The 25,663-nt window shown below is 34.5% G+C and overlaps 1 non-coding gene across 1 annotated transcript; it reads left to right on the top strand.

Moving 5' to 3' along the window:
- Nucleotides 1-13,577: 13,577 nt before the first annotated feature.
- On the top strand, nt 13,578-13,684 carry LOC121210528 (small nucleolar RNA R71). Its single transcript, XR_005905646.1, has one exon. It is a non-coding gene; the product is annotated as a small nucleolar RNA R71 (small nucleolar RNA).
- The last annotated feature ends 11,979 nt before the right edge of the window (nt 13,685-25,663 follow it).

Raw genomic sequence — 25,663 nt, 5'->3', positions numbered from 1 at the left:
AACGGCAAAAGCATCAAGTCCGCTGGGAAACAGGAACCTCGGATTACTAGGGGACATTTCTTACACACTTTGTCGACAAGCACGTAACGACCCAAGGGATTTGACACCCGAATTACAAACTCAGTAGACTCAATAGGTAAAGTCTTACTGGATGCTAAGGTTTCACATATGTAAGAATGAGTAGAACCGGGGTCAATCAAAGCAATTACCTTAGTATCAAAGAGAGTAAAAGTACCGGTAATAACATCAGGCGAAGAAGCATCCTCGCGGGCACGTATAGCATAAGCTCTGGCAGGCGCACGAGCCTCGGATCTGGTCGTAGCATCTCTAGATCCTCTCTGACCACCACTAGCATTGCCCGTATTTCTAGATGGTCTACCTCGAGCAGTGGTAGCACCCGGTTTCCCACTCTGATTTACATTCTGTTCAGACAGCCTCGGGCAATCTTTAATGAAGTGGTCAACTGATCCACACTTGTAACAGGAGCGGTCATGGAATCTACAACTCCCCGAATGCCATTTACCGCAATATCGACATTTTGTTCTGTCTTGACGTTCATTCCCAACACTAGCGATCGAAGTGCCTCGGGTACCCATAGGGGGTCGATCACGGTCTCGTCTAAAAAGGCCAGAAGTGCATCTAGACCGGCCCACATCATCTCGAAATTTCTTCGATGCCTGTTGAAGAGACTTTCCCAAGGATCTTTTACGAAATTCCCCAGTTCCCACATCAACTTTTTGTTTTTCTTTTCTAAGCTCTTCGGCTTTACAAGCTCGCTCGACAAGTACTACGAACTCTCGTATTTCAAGAATGCCAACGAACATTTTTATATCTTCATTCAGTCCATCCTCGAAGCGTTTACACATGATAGCCTCGGACGAAACACATTCCCGAGCGTATCTACTAAGTCTAACAAATCTTCGCTCGTAATCAGTAACTGACATAGAACCTTGCTTAAGCTCAAGAAATTCCTTCCGTTTTTTATCAACAAATCTCTGAATGATATACTTTTTCCGAAACTCAGTTTGGAAAAACTCCCAAGTTACTTGCTCTCGGGGCACAACAGAAGTCAGAGTACTCCACCAATAGTAGGCAGAATCGCGTAGCAAGGAGATAGTACACTTTAGGCATTCATCGGGTGTACAAGATAGCTCATCGAGTACCCGGATAGTGTTGTCCAACCAAAATTCAGCTTGCTCGGCATCGTCGCTATCCGTAGCCTTAAATTCAGTAGCCCCATGTTTTCGGATTCTGTCAACTGGGGGCTTATTTGACCTTATTTGGTCAGTTACCGGAGGTATTGTAGGTGCGGGGGTGGTATTTGTCGGGAATGGAGGTCGTGGAACAGCCGTATTAGTTCGAATGTATTGGTTGAACCAATCATTCATCACGCTATAGAAAGCTTGTCTAGCTTCATCATTCGGATTACTAGCATTAGGTTGAGAGTCCGCCGGTGCTGTCCCTTGTGCGGGAGCAGGCGCTACACTCTCAAGATCATCAGCTACCGCTCGGTCGGTATCGGGATCCATTACTATAAATAAACACATTTGCAAATGTCAGAAATCACCCCACTATCAAATAATCACATAAAATGGCATGTATAGCTAGACCCAACGCATTACGGTAGTCCTAGAATCGACTAAACCGTAGCTCTGATACCAATCAAATGTAACACCCCGAACCCGAGACCGTCGCCGGAGTCAAACCCGAGGTGTTAACAGACTTCAAACCACTTATTAAAATTTTTTCCAGACAAGCTGCCAATCTGCGTACTAGTCACTTTAAAAATCATATCTTGAGCTCTGGAACTTGAAATCCAGTTCCGTGAATTTTCCCTGAAACTAGACTCATATTCCCTTCTATGTATTTTTTTCTAGAATTTTTGGTCGGGCTAATTAGTACAGTTTATTAGTCAAAGTCTCCCATGTTACTGGGGTCGACTACACTGACCTTTGCGCATTACGACCTGGATATATCCCTGTACAGAGCTTCAATACTGATGCTGTTTGTTTCTATAGAAACTAGACTCAGAGAGGAATCCATACATACAAGGCATGGCTTCAAATTATCTCTGGAAAATTTATGGTGAATTTTCAAAGTTGAAACAGGAGATCCAGAAACCGTTCTGGCCCTGTTTCAGGAGAACTTTAATATTTCTTAATATACTGTTCATATGATCGTGTTGTTACTTTCATATGAAAATAGATTCATCAAGGCTCGATTACATAATTTATTCACTATTTAATTCCATTCCTACAAATTTTTGTGATTTTTCAAATCCACACCACTGCTGCTGTCAGCATCTGTTTTCAAGGTAAACTTTACCTATTTCGTGGTTACCATGGACCAACTAGGGTTTTGTCATACATAGGTCCACATATGATCATATTTAGCCATTCCAATGGCTGATAATTTGCCCAACACTTCCATTCCAAACCATAGTCACCTCATGAAACCATATATACATACATAAACACAAATGGTCTAATGCCATACTCCACTTCTACAAGCCATTTTCGCATGGCTGTACACACATACATCACAAAAAGTGCTTAAAACAACAAGGGGTAGTCCTATACATGCCATATCCAGAGTTCAACTAAAAGAGTACCCAAAGAGCTTTGATAATGTGGATGACTTCGACTTCGATGATCCCGAATCCGATAGCTAACGAACAAAATCTATAAAACAGAGAGCCAAAGCAACGGGGTAAGCATTTTAAAGCTTAGTGAGTTTCAAGTAATGAAATCGGCTTTGACTAAAGTATTACATTCACATAGCTAAATGAATCACTTTATTAATTCATATTCTCATAATCATACTTACTTCACACTTCATCAACATATACACACACAAGGTATCAACCTATCTAAAAGCCGAAAGTTCGTTAGTCGATTGAACGAATACTATTTAAAACGAATCGACTTCTTCGAAGCACATGCAAACATACCTTATCGTTTGGGTTTGTCGAGCGTATTAATTGAATTTATTACAGCACAAAACGCTCACATTCAAACCCAAGTTTCTTCGGAATTTAGTCGGATATAACCACAAGCTCAATTGCCTTCGGGTCTTAACCCGGGTATAGCAACTCGCACGAATGCCTTCGGGTCTTAGCCCGGATATATCAACTTGCACAATTGTCTTCGGGTCTTAGCCCGGATATATCAACTTGCACAAATGCCTTCGGGTTTTAGCCCGGATATATCAACTCGCACAAATGCCTTCGGGTTTTAGCCCGGATATATCAACTCGCACAAATGCCTTCGGGTTTTAGCCTGGATATATCAACTCGCACAAATGCCTTCGGGTTTTAGCCCGGATATATCAACTCGCACAAATGCCTTCGGGTTTTATCCCGGATATATCAACTCGCACAAATGCCTTCGGGTCTTAGCCCGGATATATCAACTCGCACAAATGCCTTCGGGTCTTAGCCCGGATATATCAACTCGCACAAATGCCTTCGGGTCTTAGCCCAGATATATCAACTTGCACAAATGCCTTCGGGTTTTAGCCCGGATATATCAATTGCTCATGCACACATATATCAATAATCTTAACACATCCATATCTTATTTTCTTTACTAAGGCTCAAACACAAATCATTTATTAAACCTTTCAAATTTCGGCTCAATAGCCACACACAAAGAGCATGATTTCGATTGGCTTTATAACTTAATCTCTATGCACATTCGACTATCCGTCATAGTATGACTAATCATTTCAATATAATTCAAGTACGGTCATTACTCGAAGACTTACCTCGGATGTGGTCGAGCGAGTTCGACAGCTATTCGATCACTTTTTCCTTTCCCTTATCCAACTGTGGTCCTCTAAGCTCTTGAGCTAATTCAAACAAATTTAACTCATTAAAGTCTCATTTTGCTAGCTTATGGCCGAATATGACAAGGAGTTTGATGGGTCATATGGCCACCTTTTAGCTCAAATACACAATGGTCATACGCATTTTTAATCACATCAAATGATTCAATACAATTCACTCGAACATCAAAAGAGAACCTCAAGGTACTTAGTCCATATACACATTAGATATTAGAGTCACATATGTACGAAATCACGAATCGAATTCGACATATTAGCTAATTTTCCCTTTAGCCGAATCTTCTAAGTCAAGATAAAGCCATCAACATGCTTACCTTTGGCCGAACATACACATCAACTTAGGTGCTCATTTATGTGGCCGAACACACACATGTCTATGTTAAGGCCGATTGCGACACTCAATACATTCTACAAGTATGGACACTTGCATTGACTAAACACCATTTTTATTATTTTTACTCCAAAGCCGAATGCCTCTCAAGCCCTAAGCTCATGATCCTTTCATCATTAAGCAAGTGTTATAACACAACTAACATCCATTTTCAATTTGAACACCAACATAAAAATATTAAACATGAAAATCCATAGCCGAAACCTATACATGACATTACTCATTCCACCCATCGAAACAATATTTGTTCAAGACATCAAGCATTTTTATTTGGGTATTACATATATGAGCATTTAGAATTTATATTTTTAGCAAGATCAATTTCTTTCCTCAACACATTCTTCATCAAAACTTAAAGGAAATAATCAAATTCCTTCTTTAATAGCCATAGCCGAATGCTCCATCCATCCATCAAAGTTAAAAATTTAGCATGGTCTAAGTAAGAACCATGATAATTAACCTAAAACAAGCTAAAATTTCACAACTTTAACACAATATACTAACCTTATTAAGCATTCAAATGGCCGAAAGTTCTTTGCCCCTATTCCTTCCTTCAATTCGGCCAAGAAGACAAGGATGAAGCCTTTTTTTTTTCATTTGCTTTCTTTTTATTCTTTTCTTTTTTTCATTAAATCCCACAACCCAATATCAATTTCACAAATATATTGCCCATCATCAACCCACCTTGGCCGGCCACTATAAGGAAATTGGGCAATTTGACATGCAAGTCCACCTTTGTGTTGACATGCACTAATAAGCCCTTTAAAATTAGCCTATCATATTTCACCATGTCTCATGTTGATCCCTATTTAATAATTCCTCATGCAATTGGCAAAATTAGGGAATGAAACTTCCACATATGCATGTACACACATAATAAACGTAGAATATAACAATTAATTATTTTCATAACTCGGTTTTGTGGTCCCGAAACCACTTCCCAACTAGGGTCAATTTTGGGCTGTCACAAAGGATCCTTTGAAGTCGGAGATATCGACCACACTATCAATCAAAGCACTTGGTATAGTACAAATCTTGTTTTGAGTATGGCATGTATAGGGTTAGACTAGGATGTTTGATTTACTGAGAAATTGGTTATGTATTTTGGCTTAAGCCAAAAGCCCTTTATTTTGTATCAAGCCTAGAATAATGGTTATTATTCTTTTTGGTAAATACATATAATGTCCTTTCTATGGATGAATTGGTGTCTATTGTGGTGAAATTAGTATATTGAAATGATCTTGTGTAGGTTGTGTAAAGTGGGTGACAAAATGGCTTGGAAAAATGGCCTCCTTTTGTCCAAACGGGCGTGTGTCTAGGCCGTGTGTGACACACGACTCACTCCTATGGGTGTGTGTTATGGCCGTGCATCCCCTGCACTTAAAATTTAAAGTCAGTGTTGTGCACGGGCAGGCCACACGAGCGTGTGTCATGGCCGTGTTTTAAAGTCAGTGTTGCACACGGGCTAAGGGCATAGGCGTGTCCCAAGCCACACGGGCTTGTGTGACCACACGGCCTATATCCACACGGGCGTGTGAGCCTTAAAGCATGAATTCTTCCAAGTTTTCTTAAGTTCTCGGTTTAGTCTCGAACCGTCTCTAACGTATGTTTTAGGCCTCGTGAGCCTGGTTAAGGGACATAATGCATGTGAACGAGAAGTTCTAAGTTAAAAGAAATTTTATGGCCAAGTTTTATATGCGTATGCTTGAGTTAAGTCCGGTAGCACCTCGAACCCTGTCCCGGCGTCAGATATGGGCAATGTGTGTTACAGATGGTTTTGTAATCAAAATAAAGTTCTCAGACCTGTCTAACAATAGTAGATAATTTAGAGGACAAAAGAATATAATTTAACCACTTTAATTAATCAATTTACTTAGTTAATTAAAACCCAATTTATTAATGAAATATATTAAAATAAATCATTAAATATAACTTTATATTTTATTATTTAATTTAATCATGCATGGCCCACTTTATAGATTGAAAATATAGTATGCTTAAATTAATATAAAAGAAGCCAATTTCTACATGAAAACTATATAATAAAGCATAAAATCACATTTTAATAATTTCTATGTCCCAATTTCATGTTATCATATATTTCATTAACTTATTAAATAATTACTTAGTTTTAACAACAAATTTAAGTAAAAAGGTGACGAATTATATAGGAAAAATCCTATATATTTTTAGTTTACACACTCCCAAAATTAAATCATTGCTCGTCTCAAGTAATGTTCATGCATAGCACAAGGTCTCACTAAAGCAAAATTGCTAAAAGTGTAAGCAGCATCGTCCTTGCCTCATAATCATGTATTAATAAATTCATGCTCATAGATATTCTTTATTAACAAGTAAACATTTTGAAAATATTATACTAAGTTTCAAGATATGCCAATATGAATCATCAGGAAGTGAACGAGCATCACAAAATCATTCCCAATTGAGAGCATTGATTGTCTTTCTGATTGACACAGGGACAACCACCAAATCATTACTCTTCAAATTAAAACCTTTTTTCGGCATCATAGGTTGATGCTTGAAAATTGAATCAAATCTCTCTTTTACTTCTTTATCGATCACAATCTTCAATGATCTAGTTCTTTTGTGAGACATTGTATTTTCCTGAAAATTCGGCAAAGTTCTGCCTACAGGGGAAGAAGAGAAATCGACAAGAGGGTAGGATTTGCTTCGGCGAACCTTGTGACGGTGAAGAGGTTGCGGGGGTGAAGGCAACATACGGCAACAATAGTGGTGTGCAGCGGCGATAGCGGCTATGTGCAGTAGCGCGTTGATGCTCCGACGATTCTCTTGCGGTAGCACTAGGTGGCTTCAGCAAAAGAAAAGAAATAGACTAGGGGTTTCTTTTGGGATTTGAGGCTAGCGGTACAAGAAAAAAGTTTAGGGATTTTTAGGGTTAAGCAAATTGCTTTAAAGGATATAAAAATTAGTAGAATGAATAAGGGTTTATATAGGGAAAACTAGGGCAACACGTAGCAAAAATTTAGCTACATTAACGCTACTTAGGCTACAAGCAATGGAAGTGGCGGTAATAGGTGTGGTTTTTTCCCTCCTATCTTCTGTCTTGGGCCTTAAATTCAGACTATATTTACAAACTTATTCAACAAAGAGAAACTGATTTGTATTTGGGCCAAATTTTACCCCTTTATTAATATAAACATTTTAAATTAAACAAAATAAATTAAACTAGAAAAAAACATTTTAAATCTTAATTAGAAAATTCCTTCTTAACTAATTACATTAAATTAATTCCCAGAAAAGGTTGGAGGAGTCACAGCGGTCCCGCTTAAGTTCCAATCTCCTTAGACAAAATTAATTAAATGTATTAAATTAAGAAAATAAATTCTAATTCTTTATTTATTTACAAAATGAGTTCATGAAAAATCAAGGGTCTGTTAATTTGAACGAGGATTCAACTCGCTCAACGTCACCATCCCAATAATCTTGAGACGTTGACCATGAACTTTAAACGTACCTCTATAATTGTTGTATAATTCAATAGCTGCATAAGGATAAACTCGATAAATGGTATAAGGTCCTTTCCATTGGGATTTCAGCTTTCTAGGAAATAACTTCAACCTTGAATTAAACAAAAAAACCTTCTAGCCTTCTTTAAACTTGCGAGATTGTATATGACTATCATGCCATCTTTTTTATCTTTCTTAACGCATCTTGGCATTCTTATAGGAAAACAACCTCAACTCTTCCAACTCATCTAGTTGTAACATCCTTCTCTCACTGGCTTGCTTAAGATCAAAATTCTACTTCTTCAAAGCCTAGTGAGCTCTATTCTCCAACTCTAATGGAAAATGACATGCCTTCCCAAAAACCAACCGATAAGGATTCATTCCTAGCGGTGTCTTAAATGTTGTTCGATAGGCCCATAATGCATCATCGAGCCTTCGAGACCAATCTTTTCTGCCAGGGCATACTACCTTTTCAAGGATACCTTTGATTTCACGGTTCACTCTTTCAACTTGCCCATTAGATTAAGGGTGATAGGCAGTAGCAATCTTATGCTTCACAACACATTTGTCAAGCAACCACTTAAGCCATTTGTTCACAAAGTGAGAACCTTCATCACTAATAATAGCTCTTGGTGTCCCAAATCATGTAAACACATGCTTATGTAGGAATCACATGACTACCTTAGCATTATTTGTAGGGTATGCTTCAGCTTCAACCTATTTGGAAAAATAATTCACAACAACTAAGATGTATTTGTTCCCATACGAAGAAGGAAATGGTCCTAAGAACTCAATTCCCCATACGTCGAATAATTCAATCTCCAAAATATTTGTTAAGGGTATTTCATTCCTCCGTTATATATTTTTGGTTCTTTGACAATTATCGCAGTTCTTCACATAAACATAAGAATCTTTAAATAGTGTAGGCCAAAAGAAACCTACTTACAAAATCTCCGATGTAGTACATGCACCACCAAAGTGTCCCCCACTTGGAGATGAATGGCAATGATATAAGATCTTAGAAATCTCACTTTTAGCTACACATTTTCAGATTATATTATCTGCACACTGTTTAAACAAGAACGGGTCCTCTTAGAAATAATACCAACATCATGAAGGAATTTCTTCCTTTGTTGGTATGTCATTTCTTGAGGAATTATTCCACATGCAAGATAATTGGCAAAATCAGCAAACCAAGGTGTTTCATGAATTTGACTTACCTCAAATAAGTGCTCATCTGGGAAATTCTCGTTGATAGGCCCATGTGATCGAGCTACCTCATCTTGTTCCAACCTCGACAAATGATCAGCTACTTGATTTTCAACACCTTTTCTATCTTGGATCTCAAGGTCAAATTCTTGGAGTAAAAGTATCCAACAAATTAGCCTCAGTTTCGTATCTTTCTTCGTGAGCAAGTATTTAAATGGCCACATGGTCAGTAAATACGGTCACTTTGGTACCTATAAGATATGAGAGGAATTTGTCAAAATCAAAAACTTGAGTTGGACTCTATACGGTAACTTTGGTACCTTTTCAGTTACCGTATAATTGAGTTGGACTCTCGTCAAGGTTCTACTTGCATAGTAAATAGGGTGGAACACTTTATTTTTTATTTGACCTATCACAGCTCCAACCGCATAATCACTTGCATCGCACATCAACTCAAAAGGTGTGCTCCAATCGAGTGTAATGATTATTGAGGCTGGGATTAACCTTATTTTCAGATTTTCAAAAGCTTCTAAACATCCTTTGTTAAAATCAACCACTGCATCTTTCTCTAACAACAAACACAACGATTTAGAAATTTTTAAAAAATCTTTGATAAAGTTTTGGTAAAAATTGGCATGGCCTAAGAAACTTCTGACTCCTTTCACATTTATTGGGGGGCGTCCACCTTTGCTTTTTCGACTTCAATTCCTTTCTTTGAAATTCTATGCCCTAAGACAATCCTTTCCTTAACAATAAAATGGCATTTCTCCCAGTTAATGACAAGATTCATCTTTTCGCATCTCTTCAGTACCTTTGCCAAATTACTCAAAAAAATATCATAAGTGTTACCAAAAATAGAAAAATATCCATGAAAACCTCAACAAAATTTTCCACCATATCAGTGAATATTGCCATCATGCATCGTTGAAAGGTTGCAGGTGTATTGCATAAATCTAAAGGCATTAGCCTAAAAGTAAATGTACCATACAAACAAGTGAATGTTGTTTTATGTTGGTCTTCCTGTAACACCCTAACCCGTATCCGACGTTGGACTAGGGTTAAAGGCGTTACCAGATAAATCGAAACATTTTATGAACAATTCATAAACTTTATCCAAAATCGTAATCATACATCACAATAGAGTCCCTTATATAGGTCATCGAGACTTTATACATGTATTAGAAAGGGGTCAGGACTAAACCGAGCTCATACAAAATTTTTTAAACTTAAACATTTTTCAAAGTTGTACAGGTCACACGCCCGTGTGAATAGGCCGTGTGCCTAACACGGCTTTAGACACTCCTGTGTGTCTAGGCCGTGTCAAACAGGGCATACATACTGACTTTTCCACACGGCCACAAGACACGCATGTGTGCCAGGCCGTGTGAAAATTAGGGAGGCTACTGCACACCACCTAGCACATGCCCGTGTGTGTGATCGTGTGGTCTGCCTAGGCTCATTTCGAAATGGCACTCGAGCAACATGGCATAGACACATGCTCGTGTGGAAAAAAATAGGCCACTTACAAGGCCAATTTGCCACCCATTAAGGGTACTCCCTACAAGCATCAAAACCACAACATTTTATACCAAATTCTCAACCATTTCACAACCAGATCATACACCATTCATGCCATTACATTATCAAAAAATTCCGTTCTCAATTCACCAACCAAATCATACCAAATCTAAACCAAAATCATACCAAATCATATGTTTCAATATTTCAAATTTACATCATTCAATCTCATGACCAAAACTTACCACTTTATTATATAAACATTTACCAATACTTACCAAAATGACCAATTTCTATAGCCATTCAAAACACATCTTATTGATCATATTGCATCACATATTTCATACCGAGAACTCAATCATATAAACAACCATAATCAAGCCAAATCACATGGCTAGATATATACATCACAAAATATAATCAAAGTACTTCTAGCCTATACATGTCATACTTTAATATTCACATTTTCAAAAGGTACTAAAAAGAAGTTCGATAGTGTGGTGATGATCCTCGACGATTCCTGAGCTTCCGGTAGCTTTAATATCTATAAAACAGTTGAGAAACACACAAAGTAAGCTTTCAAAAGGTTAGTAAGCCATATACAAATAAACTTAACATTAAAAACATAATAGCATTATCAAATTACATATACTCTATGGCCAAATAATATATCAAACCACATAGTTCATATACATTTAACATATTCCCAATTCATTTACACATATAACATATTTTCTCATACTTATAACATATATCATCATTTGTACATAAACTTACCTTTTATTCTCAAACATAGTATACATTTCAAACGTACCTAAATCGGATATACATCACATATAATCATTCATTTTTTGGAATACCCGTTGAACCGTTCGGAATCATAAGGATACACGGATAGCTCGAAAAGCTCATACAATGCCAATGTCCCAGACATGGTCTTACATGTAACCAAATATCGATGCCACTGTCCCAGACATGGTTTTACACGAAATCAAATACGATGCCGATGTTCCAGACATGGTCTTACACGTAAAACATAAGTTGATGCCAACATATCAGATGTGGTCTTACATGAAAACACATATCGGATCCTATGTCATGACATATGTATCCTAACTATTCCTAAGGTTTGTACAGGGCTTTTTGGATGTCGAAACTTTGTCGATACTTTCTCAGATGTCTCATATTTCTTAACTCATATAATCATTCATCATATTTCAATACCATATAATTGATAATAATTCAATTCACAACACATTTATTTGTATATAGACTTACCTCGTACAGATTCGAACGGACAAAATTGACTAATCAACGACTTTCAACTTTCCCTGATCTAATTCCGTTTTCTTTGGTTCTTAATCTAAATCAATTCAAATTTAACTCTTGTATTCACCAATTCATTCAAATCAATCCAAAAACACATATTTATGGCATTTTACAAATTAGCCCTCGCATTTTCACATTTTTGCAGTTTAGTCCCTAATCACAAAAATCACAAAAATATACAAAATTTCCATATCCTCATGTTAGGCCGAATTCTCATAGTATTCGTATAAGCCCATATGTTTCATTTATTTCACATTTTAGTCCCTCAATTTATAATTTTCACAAGTTAGCCCATTTTACTCAAATTTATCAAAAGTTCAAAGACAACATATATCAACCCAACACATATCTTTTATTTACTATCATCAAACTTCATAAAACTCATAGTTTCAACAATAGCATAACTCAAAATCATCAACAAAATCAGAAATTAGGACATGGGCTTAGTAAAACACAAAGCAACGATCACAAAAACGTAGAAATTATCAAAAACTGAGTCAAAACATACCTTAATCAAGTAATGTGAATGCCGAATGCTTGAACCCTAGAAATGGTGTTCTTATTCTCTTATTTTAGGTGGAAGAAGACTTAAAATGAATTATTTTAAGCTTTTTCTTTTATTTAACGTATCATTTATAACTAGTTTACCATTTTGCCCTTGCGTCATATCATTAATAAACCATTATCTAATGCCCATTTAAATCATCTGATGCATGCCATGGTCAAATAACCACATAATGACCTCAAAATTAAAGAGACATAGCAATTAAGCACTTTAACAAATAGAAGGCCACTTTTACATTTTACGCGATTAGGTCATTTTATCAAATTAAGCACATAAACGATTAAATTTTCATACGAAACTTTCACATATGCCAATTCACATATTATAAACACAGAAAATAATATTAAAATATTTTTCTAACCTGGATTTGTGGTCTCGAAACCACTATTCTAACTAGGGTCTAAACCGGACTGTTACACTTTTAGAGCTACAACTATTTGGTTATATCTCGAATAGCCATCTAAAAAACAATAGAATTCATTACCTACAAGTCGATCTAACATCTGATCCATAAAAGGAAATAGAAAATGATCCATCAATTCGTTACGCTCATTCTCAACAATCGTAATTCCATCTTTCTTCGGCACACACTGCACTTGACTTACCTACGAACTATTTGAAATAGGATAGATGATTCCTGCATCTAGCCATTTGATCACTTCCTTTCTCACAACTTCCTTCATAATAGGATTGGGCCTCCTTTAACCATCAATTTGATCTTTTTCACCTTCTTCTAGAATAATTTTGTGCATGCAAAATGAAGGGCTTATACCTCGAATATTAGCTATGGTCCAACCAATTGCTTTCTTAAATTTCTTTAGAACAGAAATTAGTTGCTCCTCTTCATCTTTTTTCAGTTCTACTAAAATAATCATAGGAAAAGTGGAACAGTCACGTAAATAAACGTATTTCAAATGGGAAGGAAGTACCTTTAGTTCGAGTGTAGGTGGTTCTTCGATTGACAATTTGGGTTACACAAATTCTCTAACTTCCAACTCCAATGGTTCAAATCGTGTGGATTGAATAAAATTTCTCGGATTGGCTTCCATCAAAACCATGTTTTCTTCACCTTCTTTATCCTTCAAAGGGTCAAACCTTGAGGCTTGCTCTAATGGATCTTCTTCAAAATTGCTTTCCATAGAAATCAAGGTTTCTATCTCTTCCATAATTGAACACTCTTCTGTCGGATCAGGAAATTTCATCTCTTTAATCCAACTAGATACAACGAGGAATCCCATGATGAGGACACTTATGCAGTAACTCCTTGAATCGCTCCGAAGCCTTATACAAAGACTCGTCATCCAATTGTTGGAAGGTTGTGATCTCGTTCCTCAACTTAGCGTTTTTGCTAGGCAGGAAATACTTAACCAAAAATATCTCTTCTAATTCTTGCCATGTAGATATGGAACTTGGTGGCAATGAATTGAGCCATGCTCGTGCTCAATCTCGCAACGAGTACAGAAACAAATTCAACCTCAGTACGTCTTCAGTCACGCCAGCTATCTTGAATGAATCAGTCACCTTCATAAACAATCGAAGGTGGAGATGTGGATCTTCCGTGGGCATACCATTAAATTGGCCCACCGTTTGTAGCATTTGAAACATCACTGGTTTCAATTCGAATTGGGTTTCTTCAATATCTAGCCTTCTAATTCCTAGATTTAACTCATTGAAAAGCGGCACAGCATATTGCCTGATGCATCGATCCCTATAATCGGCAATGATGATAGGATTTCATACATGATCGACTTCATTACCTTGGTCTTGATTCTAATTTCCAAGCTCCATCTTGACTTGTCTTTGAGCTATTCGTTCACGTCTTCTTTGTTTGAAAGTTCGCTCAATTTCAGGGTTTACTAGGAGTAAATTGATAATCCGATCTATTCTCATAAACACCTGAAAAGAAAATCACAAAATTAAAAAGAATAAGTTAGTAGTGCTAGAAATAACCAAATAGAAAATAAATAATTTCACAAAGAATGACTATGGCAATAGTTGACAATCCCCGACAATGGTGTCAAAAACTTGTAATGCTTGAGATTGTGGAAGTGTACACAGTCGTTATCAAGTAATAAGTAAGTATCGAGTTATCGTCTCCACAGGGATTGTATTTGTGCTAATCACTTAATTTGTAAAATTATATTAACAATTTGATAAATAAAAACAATATAATTGAGAAGTGATGAAAAATTAAGTATATGAAACTAATTGCAATGATCCCTAATGCAATTTATCCTAAGTATGCAAACTATATGAATAAAATAGATTTTAGCAAAATTAAACACAATTTTCAACAATTATAACATAAATAAACTAGGACAATTACTTTAATTAAACTCAATTTATTATCAACATGCTTAATAATATTCAGAAAGAAATTGCATGGCAACTCGATCTTTCATGAGTTTGGAAACCACGTTAGGTCCTTTTGGAATCCTTTACTTAGTAAATACGCATTTTACTGATCCTTATTTTGTAACATCCTGATTTTTGGGCCTAGTCGGGACAGTGGTTTTGGGACCACAAATTCGATGAGGAAAAATTTATTTTTATTATATTTTTATAGTCTACGATTTCACGGAATGATTTCGTGAAAATTTCGTTCAAAAATTTTGACGTTTGGGCACTCAATTTGGTCAAAAGAACTAAATTGTAAAAAGTGCAAAAGTTGAGTTCTACATGTTAGAAGTGTCTAATTGTTATGAATTTTTAAATTAAAGGTCCTTAAATGGTAATTATACCATTTTGAAGTTTGTGGACAAAAATGGACATGGTATGATAGGTTTTTAAAAGTTTTTCATTAAGGGCATTTTAGTAAATTGGTAATTAAAATGAATTAAAAATGCCAAAATAAGCCAAATTTGCTCATCTTCTTCCTCATGGCCGAATTTTTCATGAAACACACCATGGCTAGGGTTTTCAAGCTTTCCAAGCTCATTTGTAAGTGATCCCGAGCCCCGTTTTTAATGTTCTTTACATTTTTGAAGTCCCGGTAACATGTTCTAGCTATTTCTACTATTATTTTGAGCTAGGATTTGTGTTTAAAAATTTACCCATGAATGATATGCATGTATTTTGATGTTTAATGGTAGAATATGAAGCTTGAAATTGTGTTAAACAACTTTTTCTAAGTGATTTTACGTGAAAACGAGTAAAACGGCATAATCGGTAAAAATACCTAATGTTCATAAGTACATGTTAGAGTGAGAATTTGATGTTTCCATAGAAGGGAAAAATGGTCAGCATGTCATAAAACATAAGAAAATAGGATGAAGTTTAATTTCCGAACCTTGGGGCAAAAGTGCAAATATGCAAAAGTTTAGGGGTAAAAATGCAAATTTGTAAAAATATGATTTTTGGACCCGTATGAATAATGTGACTAATTATTAGGCTAAATGTGATATTATAGATGAAGGAAATCGAGATTCGGGCTTAAATCGGGAAAATACAAGGTTATGGACTAAAATGGTAAATTGTTGTTTCTGGATCGAGGTAAGTTCGTGTGTTAATAATAATGCAATACCATGCATGAATTGTAATTCTCTATTGATATGGCATAAATTGTATGAGTTAATATGTTTAAGAGAAGTTGATGGATGGTATGTATGATATGGAAAAATGTAATGCTTGTTGTGACATGTGAAATTGAATGGCAAATTATTGTTACATGAATTGAGTGTTAAATTACTATTACCTGGGTTGTATGAATTGCTACACGATTGTACCTGATGAGATTTCAACAAGTTTGTACGTAAATAATTTATCGATTCTTTTTATTTTATTATATTTTGTTATCATATGAAATGTGGCTGCCTATAGAATGACTATTTGTTGTAAATTGCAAATTGAAAAAGGACTATGAATAAATTTGTAACATATTGGAAAGTGAGGAATTTCCCTGTTGAGCCTTCGGAATAGAAACGATACGAATGATCTATTGTGAGGTCGCATGTGTAGTACTAAGTGCAGGCTACTATGCGTACCTGATAACTTCGATCACGTGTGTAGTACTAAGTGCAGGCTACTACGTGTATCAGATGGTTAGGTCACGTGTCTAGTACTAAGTGCAGGCTACTACGTGTACCGGATAATTGGTCGCATGTGTAGTACTAAGTGCAGGCTACTATGCGTACCAGATAGCTTCGGCTATAGTGTGAAAATATGTGCAGGCATCTGAGTATCAGTTATTATTCCGAAGAGTTCAACGGGAAAATTGATTAAGAAAAAAATACATGTGAACGTGATTATATGATGAATAAGTGCAGGTATATGTTTAAGAAAATTTTGAGCAATATGATCGATATTTAAGTGAACTTCGATAAGACAAAATGGATAAAGTGAAATTATTTAAGAGTGAATTTTAGTAGTAAAACAGTGTTGGACAGCAGCAGTTGTTTAAATTTGAAAATTTACCAAAAATTGTGTAAGTTGAAAAAAATTTCAAATAAATTATGAAATTAAATCTTAATGAGTCTATTTTCATATAAAGGAAATAAGGGGAGCAAAAGAGTTGTATATTATGTGATATTCTAATTTTTATGAGACAGTATCAGAATGAATTCTAGATCCCCTGTTCTGACTTGGAAAAATTGTTAAAAATTGTAGAAAACTAATTATGAATTATAATATATTCCTAGAATCTTTGATGAGTCTACTTTTAATAAAAACAAACGGGAACATTATTCGAGTCTTGTACTATGAGATAAATAAATTTTAGTGAAGAAAGGTCGAAGCTGTTAAAAAGCAAAATAGGGGAGACTTTGAATAATAAACTGTACTTATTGGCTAGACCAAAAATTCTGAAAATTTTATGGTGGAAATATATATGAGTCTAGTTTCTGAGAAAATTTACGGATCTTAATTTGGAGTTCTGTAACTCTAGATATAAACAATTTAGTGACTGTTACTCAAGAAAGCATCTTAACCAGAACATGCGTAAATGTACAATTGGATTAGTTTTACTGTGGAAAGCATGTTAGTAAATTGCTTATTATTATTTCATGTGAGCTTACTAAGCATAAAGCTTACCCCCTCCTTTCCATTTCTTTTAGTGTTGTCAGGTTAAGGTTAGCTCAGGGTTGGAGATCGTCGGAGGCAGCATCACATTATCAAGCCAACACCTTGACAGTATATACACATATGCTAAAATTATCAAGCGAGTGGCATGTATAAGGACCTAGTTTTATAACATGTATTATTATAATTTGGCAAAATATATTGGTCTTTTGTGAGCTAATGATTCTGACTTATAAATCTAGCTATTTATGTTATGTTTGATATTGGTGATGTGCATATGCATGGTTGGTAATAAGTTGTTTAAGTTGTTTAATTAATGAATTAAGTCCGTTAACACCTCGTGTTCGACTCCGACAACGGTCTCGGGTACGGGGCGTTACATATTTACTAAGAGTTTCTTAGTATTCATGAGAGGTAACAGGGACGTGTTAGGTTTGAAACAGTTTAATCACACAAATCTAAAAACTATGCAGATAACGTAGCCTGGTAATTGTTGTTATGTAACCTGCAATTTAATCGAGTTAGGATCTAAATTGAGCATGCACATTTCAATTATGTGTCCATTAGTCGTTGTCTGGTTAGGATCGCTCAGCTAATTTAGGTGCATTTCAATCACGTATGAACGAAATACAGACTTGATTTTAATTGAAAACATGACCGATTGAGGCACAAACATTATAAGCATGAATCAAATAATAATTATTTAATCAAAACAATCATCCTAACTTAAAAAAAATCAAGCTATCATTGTTGTAAACAAAAATAGTAAACACATAGCAAACATTCTTGAATTAAGTTAAAGAAAAGAAAGATTAAATCCAAATCAAAGTGTAACACCCCTAACCCGTATCCATCGCCAAATTAGAGTTACGAGGTATTACCAATCAAAGCACAAATCTAAACATTCACATGAGTACACTTGCATAAACTTTTAAGAATAGTTATTTATTAACGTCAATAATCGATGCAATTATTAATAACACACAACTGAATATACTTTTAATTCAACTTATAAAATGTGCAAACATTCAAACTTTATTACACTTAAATTGCATACTGTAATATATACACAAATGGAATATACAAAAAAAAAAACTACAACATATAATCATTTAAATAAAGTCATATCATATTCGGCAGTCACTTAATAATAAGTTGGACACTTATACTTCGCACAAAAACACATACTATTTTCATAATTTACCATTGCACAAGTTGCTATTCATCTGATTATTACTCAATGCATTTAATAGTATGCAAGTTTAATTAAACAATTGCTCACTTACAACTTAACTCAATCATTTTAAAAATCTATGCACTTCAAATATTCAAATCAATATACATATTATATAATGTAATAATAACAACATTTAACAAGCCATGATCGAATGCTAACTTGTTAAAATTTTCCCATTTTAATCACATTTGTTGAACCCTAATGTAAGATAATTAAATAAATCCTAACAACAAATACAAATTATCATTATTTGGTCCATTCATTATATAATTATCTTAACCAAATTTAAACAATTAAAACCCATTCAAATACATGCATGCATATGATAATTATTACATTTCAATACTAAACTAAAATTAGTTTACTGTTTTCAAGCACCAAACATAGCAAATAACACATCTCATACATGCTTTGTATTAATCATGCCGAACAAACTTATCTTATGTTCAAATGTAACCAATTAAATATTAATGCTATACCACATATTAATACCTTAATATTTTGCCAACCGAATTTTCATTCATACTTTATTTTAATATGAATCACATTTAAAACAACCAAACATACCTAAGGAAATATGCATATTTATTACGGCCATTATATTCTTACCTCTTTTTCAAGTCATTAATAAATTTTCATGCTCAAACACATGCCACTAGTCAACCATGTCTAAAACATATATCATATATCACCTATGCCATTCATTTTCAACACATAGCATAAGCACCAAGCAGTTTAGACCATTATCAGACATAACCAAAACCCAACTTAGAAGTAAAGCCATTTTCGCATGGCTTTAGTTATACATAACCGAAATTCAACATTTCAAAACACATTCCAGCCTATACATGCCATAGTTCGAGTCTAATTTATAAAGGTACCAAAATAGTAGATAGTGTGATGAACTTTGTTGACAGTCCCCGAGCTTGTAGCTTGACTCCAAAATCTATAAAACAGAGTAAACAAGAACACACACAGAGTAAGCTATCATAGCTTAGTAAGTCATAAGCAAATAAACAACCCAATGGTATAACCGACTCATTTAACTAATCGAATTACATTATCAATATCAAGCTAAATCTCACACTTACAAGTTTCAAAAATAATATATCTTTATATCAAATTTTTACCTTGGCCGAATGCTCACATGGTTAAATTATCAAATTACTGTTCAACTTTCAAAAGCCACAATGTCATTACAAAACCTAACACACATGCGTTTATATACATAGGCTTATAAGTAAAGTTACAATTTTATATACATTCATTAATTATATAGCCAAATATACAAGATCATATATACACAAATTTAAAAATCATATCAATAAGGATCATACTTCTTGTTCACAAGGCCGAACACTCAGGCCATAATCGCATTTAGTCATCATTCATATTACTCATGTTTGTAACAAATATCAAAATACTTACTTACCTTAATTCAAGTAGGTAACAAGCTAATACATACCTGGTCACTTAGCTAATTTTACATATTTGTTCACCACTTATCGATGCCCATTGAACCATTCAGAGTTGGATAGGACACTCGGATAATCACACATATCGTACAATGCCAACGCCCCAGACATGGTCTTACATGTAATCACAAATTGATGCCACTATCCTAGACAGGGTCTTACTCGCACACATATATCGAAATCACATATCGATGCCATGGTCTTACTCGCACACATATATCAGAATCCTATGTCATGACATATGTATCCTAACTATTCCTAAGGTTCAAACGAGGCTTTCAGACGTTGTAACTCGGTCAAAACGAATTCGGAAACATAGTAACCAAGCTTATTTACATTCGGCTATAGCATATATAAAATCATATATTTCATTTCAGCATAAATATATTACATTCAATTAAAATTAAGTACGTCTATTTACTTATAAACTTACCTCGGACAATATAAAACGGAACGGGACTTCTAGTCGATAACTTTCGTTTTACCCCGATCTAAATCCGATTTGTTTGGTTATTGATCTAAACATATTCAAATTATGCTCATTCAAAAATATTTTCATTCAATTTAGTCCAAAAACACATAAATCAAAAAACTACCATTTTACCCCTAACATTTACACTTTTTACAATTTAGCCCCTATTGCACAAAACACAAAATATGAAAAATTTCAATATACCCATGTTTGGCCGAATATTCCTAGTATTCATAAAAGCCCATATATTTCATTTATTCCATAATTTAGTCCCTTAAATTATTATTTTTGCAATTTAGTCCTAAATACTCAAAATCATCAAAAACTCCAATACAAAACATGTTAATCTAAAATATATCTTTCATATTTCATCATCAAACAACAAAAATCACAAGCTCTCATCAATGGCATAACTCAAAATATTCATCAAAATAAAAAAATTCAAGCATGGGTCTTGTAGATTACTTAGCAACGATCTCAAAAACGTAAAAATTATCAAAAATCGAGCTAAACACATACCTTGATTGAGCTTAGAAATGACCGAACCCTAGGTTTATTTTCTCTTTTCTTTTGTTTTAGTTTCGGCAATGGTGAAATAATATTAACATGGCTTTCTTTCTTTTTTATGTTTTATGTTATAATATATCTTTTATTAACTTATGGTTTAATTTACTTATTTAACCTTAATAAAATTATAACAAAACCATATAATATATGTCCACTACCATCCATTCCATATATCAATGGGCTATTTACCACTTAAAGGCTTCCATTTATAAAGCCAATAACAATTCGACCCTTTATACATTAAACTACCAAAATTTTTAATTTACGCGATTAAGTACTTTTATTTAATCGGATACTCAAACGATAAAATTAAAGCACGAAAATTTTACACATACAAATTCAAACATAATAAACAAGAAAATAATTTTTAAATATTTTTCTGACTCGGATTCATGGTCCCGAAACCACCATTCCGATTAGGGTCTAAATCGGGCCGTTACAGAAAGTGGCTGTCACCCAAGACTCTAATTGACGAGGGCCCCTTCGTTCCTTCACTTTGCTCCTTTGCTGATTGCTCTCCGAGGTGGCCAACCAAGGGCTCTTTAAAAGGCTAATTTTCTAAAAATCCTTATGCAAAAATGATGATAGGCGTGAGGGGGAAAGAAAGCTAAGAGAGTTGAGAGAGGAGATAATGATGAATGTGTGAGGGATCAATGAGGGATCAGGGATAACTGAGAAATGGGGTCTTATTTATAGGTGACGCAGGGGAGCTAGTTTGCTAAAAATAGGAGTGTCCATCATTTGAAGCTTCATCCAAGAGTTGCTGGCCATGATTTTTGGGAGTGTGGCTGATTTTTGCTTGATTTAAGTGCCACAACATCATCAGGATTAGGACTCGATCAATTGCAAATCTCTGGGTAAATCTCTGATTTCTTCAACTCTTCAAGGACCTTGTGTAATTAAACCAAAATTTGATTTATGAACATCCACATGCAGTCGAATTTTGGGTTGACGTGGTCCTCCATTTGGATGGTTTTGTAATCAACATAAAGTTCTCAGACCTGTCCAACAATAGTAGATAATTTAGAGGACCAAAGAATATAATTTAACCAATTCAATTAATCAATTTACCTAATTAATTAAAATCCAATTTATTAATGAAATAAATTAAAATAAATCACTAAATATAACTTTATATTTTATTATTTAATTTAATCATGCATAACCCACTTTATAGCTTAAAAATATAAATGCTCAAATTAATATAAAAGAAGCCATTTTTTGCATGAAAACTATATAATAAAGCATAAAATCACATTTTAATAATTTCTACATCCCAATTTCATATTTCATTTATTTCATTAACTTATTAAACAATTACTTGGTTTTAACAACAAATTTAAGTAAAAAGGTGACGAATTATATAGGAAAAATCCTATATATTTTTCAGTTTATAGGTAGCTAGGTATTTCATCCACTCTTTACAGTTTGCCTTGAAGTGCCCTTCTTTTTCCAGAAGAAGTATTTAGACTTAGATTAGTCTTTAGGCTTTTTACTTCTCTTCCTTTCCACTTGTGGTGGCTCAAAGGCCTTAGCCTTACCTTTCTTAGCACGTTTTCCCTTCCCTTTTAGGGAAGAAGTGACGATCATATTAGCTTCTATTTTTTGGATTGGCTGACTGCCGTTCAACATCAACTCATAGGATTGTATGTAACACCCTCAACACGATTCGATTCGCTAGATCCAAATCTTGGGTGTTCTCACACAGAACACATAACCTATAACAACAAACTTTGATGAACAACTCCGAATTACAAACAATCCTAGTTTAAAATTACATTCCAAAACTAAATTTCAACAAATCAACAAGGTATTTAAATAAATATAATTATACAAGATAAATTGTTCTTAACACAATTATTTGACTGATACAAGGTTATTATATTAAACTCCTACATAACAACTCTACAACAGTACTATATGCATAATAATCCAATACGCCACTTCCTTGGTGTAGTCCTGGCATTGTCCCACCAGGTGCAGACCATTGTTATAAAACTTGATATATAAAAACGAAATAAGTAAGTTCAAAAGAACTCAGTGAGAGATACTTCATTATACCTTTGGCTATTATTTATATAATGTAAGCACTATTACTCATTTACTTAGCTTGAGCGTGTTGGATCACCTATACGCCCCGTGGCACAACGAAAAAATTATTCCGATGATTTTCAACCACAAATCCATGTATGAGGAACGAATCAGGTTGAAATAGGGTTGAAAATATACCTTTTGGAACTAAAAAATAGTGTGTAACGTTATTGGTTGGAATCCTTTACACGATGTCAATCCAAGCAACAACAAAAGTGTCTTGGCCTCTACGTAGTCCACTCAGTCAACCATCAATAGAAAAACTCTTTTAAACAATTTTAGAGAAAATTTAAAAACGACTACTAGACCCTTTCAATTTTTCTTTCTTACTTATTGACTCCCATAATCGGGGATTATGTTTTTAAAAACAAAATAATTCCATTTTTTTACTTTATAGAGGAAATCATGAAAGATATTGAAATTATATTATTTCCAAAAGAATACTGACTTCCATAAATATTAACTCTGAAATAGGTTATGAATCATATCCACCAAGTAATCCTACTTGCCAGGTAATTCTATCCGCCAAGCTATTACTATTCGCCAGGAAATATTGTCTGTTAAGCGATTCTATCTGTTGGGCGATACTATTCCCCAGATGATACTGTTTTCCCGGTGAAACTGTTTGCCAGGTGATACTTATCCGCCAATGATAAGAATATGCCATATCATATGTAAGAGAGTATATGCCATTCTATTGGCGTGAAATCTATTCACTTTAACCATAGGGTGTGACCCTGTAGGTTCTTGTAACATTGGTACTAATACTAGAACATTTCTAATGTTACAAATAATAAGTGGCGTCTAGCAATACATCATTGCTATTCAAGTTACAAGAAGTCGTGATTCAACATAACCTTTTTGTGATAAACTTTTTCATGTATCATATTCTTTTATCCTTTATGTCTAAATTGGACACAAGTCATGGTATAATCACACTTTTATAGTCCAATATGATATTTCTTAATAATCTTAGTAGACTATGTTAAACAAATAAGTGTGGTATCTCATATCAACTTATCTAAAAATGGCCATGCATTTCTAGTCTCACTTCATCAAATGGCCTAAGATATTACTCCTATTATGTAGGAGGGATAAATCCTATCTTGATCAATCATGTCCCACTACATGGATTGTGGTATATCCAACACCAGTCTTTATAGTACAACCTGGTACAGTAGACGTTTGACTATATCAAAATATACGACTCACGATGTTGGGATAATGATGATCTCAAGTTTGAGGATTATATATATAGTTATCACTATAAGTAATGTTTGTGACTATTACATAATAATCCAAGAAACATACTCATGATGAGTTAGTCCAGTATGTTGTTCTCTAACACATACTTATGTATTAATTTTTACATCCCTATGTCAATGGCAATATTTTGTCATCAATCAACTACACATTAGTCTCACTGCATTATTATTGTCCCAACCCATAATAATACTTGAATAAGAACCTTTTCAGAATAATTATATTATTCTTAGAACTTTATTATTAATCAGTTTATTTATATACACAGAAAAAAACTAAAAACAATGGTATTACCTTATATTAAAAACCTAGGTAAAACGAGCATGTAATTACAACCATCTCATGAATACTCTTTAGGTATACTCTAATAGAGTGAGTACCATCACAATTCTAGATTTACTCGTGTACACCAATTGTTGCCTTTTTACTTGATTAGGTCTTCAATCTATCAAATTAACTTATTGTCTGAACATATGTTTCTTTGCTATTCTCTTGCTTAATAACCTATGAATTGTCCTTTCCCATACCTTTACATACTAAACATATATTCTCTTACTCAATTAAATCAGAACAGCTATCACAGACAATAATCATGGGCATACTTACACGTTTTACGGATACATGTACCATTCAATTTCCACCAATTCACTAAGTTTTATACCATCTTCTGCTGTCCCAATAATTTCCTTACTGTCAAATGTTATCGGAATCATTATACCAAAATACCATTGTTTTCTAGATGACAAATGTTTTCTAGATGACAAAATACCACAAAGGCAATCATACAAAATTTGCCATAAGGTAATCCATTCATAGTACACCATAAAGGCAATCCATTCAGAGTACGCCAAAAAGGCAATTCATTCAGAGTATGTCAAAATGACAATCCACTCAAAGTATGTTGTAAAGGCTAATAGGATGCCACCTAGACACCCCAAGACTTCTATGTTTACAATATGGATTTGTCTAAATTCACATCACGTGAGGTTTGCCCATCACTACCCTAGGACACGCAAAAAACCTCATTAGATAAATGTTGCTCAACAGTAGTGTGTCATGGTCATAGACTTTTCCTTTAGAATTTCATATCAGAGTTCGTGCTTATTGTCCTAATGAACTTCATCAGTTACCATCGCGGTGACCCGACTCACTTTACTAGCTCTTCAAACTCAAACACATCCCAGACTCAATATTTC

This window comes from Gossypium hirsutum, chromosome A11 (assembly GCF_007990345.1).
Source record: "Gossypium hirsutum isolate 1008001.06 chromosome A11, Gossypium_hirsutum_v2.1, whole genome shotgun sequence".
Classification (NCBI taxonomy): domain Eukaryota; kingdom Viridiplantae; phylum Streptophyta; class Magnoliopsida; order Malvales; family Malvaceae; genus Gossypium; species Gossypium hirsutum.
The sequence above is the reverse complement of the archived record's forward strand: the minus strand, read 5'-3'. Positions and strand labels throughout refer to the sequence as shown.